Here is a 5,000-nt window from a genome sequence, read left to right as displayed (position 1 = left end):
CAGATGTTGGGTCTGGGAACTCCCCATTGGCTGGGCTCGATCAGAGGGGCGGGATAAACAGTTGTCTTTCAGATTCCCTCTGCACGCAATAGGATAGCTCTACAACCAATCAGAGCAACGCTAGCTGATAGATTACACTTTAAACTCTGAACACATCTTCCTTTTTTAAGAATGACTTCAGGGCCGTTCTTTGTTCTTTCCTCAAAGAAAAGCTGAACTCCAAGTCTTCCAGAGACCGCTGTTCACCAGCAGCAGCAGCAGCAGCAGCCATAAGCCCCGCCCACCCACTCTATACACGATGTGATTGGCCTGACCAGAGTCTGGTTTTTCCAGCTCGCGAGCCAACGGAGAGTTGCTAGACGACCCTGGCTGCAGATTACATCTGCTGCCACTAGGGGGCGTCTACATTTCTAGGCTACAAAAATAAATAAATGATCCTAATAATACTTTCACTGTATTTAGCATTTTGCAAACACGTGGAACTATCTATCTCTATGTGTCACGTATACATGTATTACTTAGCATTAGCAGCTATTTAGCCTCTTGTACTTCTGTGCTGGAATAAATGATTTTGGTTGCACTACTGAAACAAACACGTGTCGACACAGGAACTACAACGTACAATTGTGACAGGTTTGAGTAATAAACGGGCAAATGTTTTAACGGAGAGTGCCTAGACCCCCCTGGCTGCAAATGACATTTGCAGCAACTAGGGTGCGTCTAGATTTCTAGGCTACCTTTTGTTGACTGTTAACCCTTTTGTCCACTACCACCAGTACTGTATACACGCCACTCACCACCTTATTACCACGACTGTTACACTTACTTTTGGAATTCATGGTCAATAAACCTCTTTTAAAGGACATTATACACAATTTTTGAGTCAAAAAAGCCGAAATTATGAGTTATTTGGACTAATATTAGAGGAATGTATGTTGATGGATAATCTCAGACTGCTGTATGTCAGAGTTTACTCTGACATACAGACGTTTAGGTCTTCAGCTCTAGTCTGTGGGTCATCCAGCAGAAAGCCTTCGAAACATTCTGCACATTCAAAACATGTTTTATTTTCAACGTTTATTTTTTTTTAGGTTTTATGTACATCTCAACAAGACATGTATGAGAGAACGAGACTTTTTCACTTCCTGTTAAGGTTCTTTAAATGCTGCAAAAGTAGACACAGTTCTTGTTTTCCGTGCATGTTTTGAGCCCCCAAACCGTTGTTTTTACCTCTTTTTTGGGAGTAGATTGTCTTTCATATTGTTTGAGGGTGAAGAAATATATATATCCCCTGCACCCCCCTCCCCAAAACCTTCAGCACGAATAGGACATTCCTGCTTCTGTACAAAATGCTTATTACGACGACGGAAATTATCCCCCATTCAAGTGAATGGACAGATCATTTTTTGTCTTTTTGACTTTATTGACACGACAGCTGAAGACATTAAAGGGGAAAGAGGGGGGAACGACACGCAGCAAAGGGCCGCAGGTCGGAGTTGAACCCCGGACCCGCTGCGCTGAGGAGTAAACCTCTATATATGGGCGCGCCTGCTCTACCAGCTGAGCTATCTGGGCGCCCAGAGTGTTTAATTTTGACACAAATTCATACATTTTCAACTGTTATCTGTTGTAATTCAGTCATTCCCAACAAGATGTTCATCCTCTTTCAGACATTCTGGGTAGTGTCAGCCTTTCAGCATACAGCATTCACACCGCTTTTACAGAAAATGCATTCTCTAGATTGACTTAAAGATTTAAAGCGCCCATATTCTGCTCATTTCCAGGTTCATAATTGTATTTAGAGGTTGTACCAGAATAGGTTTATGTGGTTTAATTTTCAAAAAACACCATATTTTTGTTGTACTGCACATTGCTGCAGCTCCTCTTTTCACCCTGTGTTCAGGTCTCTGTTTTAGCTACAGAGTGAGACCTCTTTTCTTCTGCTTCTTCCGTACTATCTTTGATTGCACTCGCACATGCTCAGTAGCCATAGACAGTATAAAGACTGGACCACCAGATCCCGTGTCTCTGGACGGAGACCAGTGAAGGACATTAGAAGCTCTTTCCCGGTGATGGCTGAGCGTTACTGAGCAGCCTCCAACTGAGCTTGAAGACGTAGATGTGACGTGAGCAACCTGTCTGAAAGTTGGAAGTCTTCTGGTAGCTGTGCCAAGAGAAATCTCAATCATTCCCAATCTAGCAGAGACGGAGAGCGTAGGTATATGTAAGGAGATAACATAGACACAGGCTCATTATTGATCACTAAAATGATAGTTAACATTAGTCATTACACTTAAACAGCTGATGGAAGTCCAAACTGCCTGAGAGCTTCTCCTGTACTATACGGTAACTCCTCTACTATGAGACAGGAAGTCTCGTGGTTATGACCCAATCGTTAGCCTATTGTTATAAAAACGTCTGCTACGGAGCCATAACGTGAGCTACAAGGTAATGGAGCCTTTTATACATTGTCGTGTTTCTTTAGAAATAAACAACGGACAAATAGAGTCTTTAAACGCTTCAGATGTAAAGGTATTCTCTGTCAAAGTGACGTCAAGATGAATGGGAGTCAATGGGATGCTAACGGGATGCTAACGGGAGGTGATGGCTTGGTAGCATTAAAATGGCGCCATAGGAGGTTCGCGGTCCGAGGAGAAGCGAGGGTGGTTTTTCTGCTCACAGGCGCTAGGGGGGAGCGAGACGACCACCATTCAACCTGAAAAAAAGTCCTATAACTATTCCAATGACTCTGAAGCTGTTCAGTTAAGGTCAATTAAGCCAAAAAAAAACAACTGCATAGTTCCCCTTTAAGGTCAATGTTTCCCTTTTAAAGACTTTATGTCAAAGACATAAGACATAAGAAGATGTATTGTCATTGCCCCGCTGTCAGTATTACAACTAGAGATGCACCGATTTTTCACGTCATCGGCCATGAGCGGCACCTGCCGGTCAGTCTGACATATGCAACATCAGCACCACACGTGCACATGCAGGGTTTCCGCTATATGCATGTAGCAGGGGCGCACTGCCGCTCAATCAGCTGTTTATGAAATGTCATAAAGTCGTAATTATACAGGACTCTGCAGAGCCGTCTGCTCCACTGATCTCAGGCCAACAGTCAGCCGCTCTCTCTCTCTCTCTCTCTCTCTCTCTCTCTCTCTCTCTCTGTCTCTCTGTCTCTCTCCTCTGAGGCTGAACAACTGGAACATGAAAACCACACTCACGCGGTCCCGTGAAATATGACAGCTACAGTTTATTGGAGAATAGCGTTGGGCACACTGACTTTGATGAATATACTGTTTATTAGACCCCAGATGAGACAAGAAGCTAACGTTAGCCAACGCTGTGGTCCCTCTGCCTCTGACGCCCCGCTGGCCGCTGTAGGAGATGCTGTATTAAACAAAAAAAAACTAAAAAGAGACGCTGTATTCCTCCGACACGCTGTATTAACATTACTGTTTAACGCTTTCCAGGTTAGTGGGGGTGCATACCGCTCCAAACCAACATTAAAAACGTAGTAATCTTCCCTCAGAGTTTAGTTTTGTTGCTAAACTGTGTGTAAAATGAGCGGTGACGTTAAATCCGTTTCAGGTAACGGCACTCTAGGGTACCGTCTATTTGCTGGATTGTTCCGAGGTAACCGCCGGTAGCTAACGTTAGCAGATAAGCCCGTTGACAGCAACGGTAGTGTTCATATTTATGCACAATAACACATAAAGCAAACTTGCTAAAATAGGAACTACACGCTGTTTAGGTAACGTTACTGTTGACGTTCAAACAGGCCTGTGTGTGTGTTTGGAGAAATATCTTTATACTGCATTAAGGCTATATTTATTTTCAGGGACGTCGTTAGGCCTATTTTAGGGGGGCTGAAGCTACCCTAAAATGTTCCTAAGCCCCCCCAAATAATAATAACAACAACAATAACAATACGACTTATCCTCATTTATATTTAGACGCAACAAATGATATATATATGCCTATAGCTACAAAAAATAGCCGAAAAGTCGGAAGTTAGACAGAAGTACAGAGAGTCGTTGTGCTATCAAGATGATGCACCGCAGCGTCTCGTTGCATTGGTGTCAACTGGCAGCTTTCAGAGCGCTGCAGACCGGCGCGTTGCGAGTAACTGGGGGATTCATCTCGTCTCATCGCTACTCTTTGGTCTGAACTCGCTATGCACCCTCCCCCCCACAAACACACGCACCGATACACACGCTATGGTGAAAGGAAGACTGATTACACGTAGTGATACAGGGTGAAATTGTAAGTTGTTTTTAATGACCTGCTCACCTTTAGCTCCGTTTTCTTGAGGTAAAGGAAAGGGGATATTTTGGTTTGCAATGGGAAACTAAAGTCTAGCTAGTGTGAACGAGCGAAATACAAGAAATGGTTAACTTAGCAAGCTAATCACAACTCTTTATTCATTGCCAATAATCTATCTCTATAGTAGGCATATTCTAAAACCATATCAATCCCATGTTGTTGTCCCTGTTAATGCTAATGTACCGGTGTATCCTTCAATTCATTGAGCAGATGAGATGGATATTGGAAGATATTTCCGCAGAGAGAAAGAGAAGCAGGAGATTGGCAGCAGTTGATTCTGAGGGAGCCGGTGTGATTGAGGTCAGTAGTGGTCTATAGGTCAAAGGATTGTCTTGGCACTATGTATAGCCTAAACTATATTATTTCATTATATTTATTATATATGCTAGCTATATTCTAACCAGTTTAACTGTCTTCATTCATTGGATGACGTTGGTACTCCCTAAGTATTAAAACATACAACAATAAACAAATAAGAGAAGTAAGAAGTGAAAAAGTCCCAGCAGTAGATAATGCACATTCCAGATAAGTTAGCCTCAGTAATAAATAGAGAAATGAATACGCAGCCTGACACTGTGAACTAAGACATAAGACAACATATCCAAACATTATACACAAAGAAAATACACGGAACATACACACACTTTGTGTTGAGATAACCGACAAGAAGACAA

This window comes from Sander vitreus, chromosome 17, assembly GCF_031162955.1.
Source record: "Sander vitreus isolate 19-12246 chromosome 17, sanVit1, whole genome shotgun sequence".
Classification (NCBI taxonomy): Eukaryota; Metazoa; Chordata; class Actinopteri; order Perciformes; family Percidae; genus Sander; species Sander vitreus.
Note: the sequence above shows the minus strand (reverse complement) of the source record.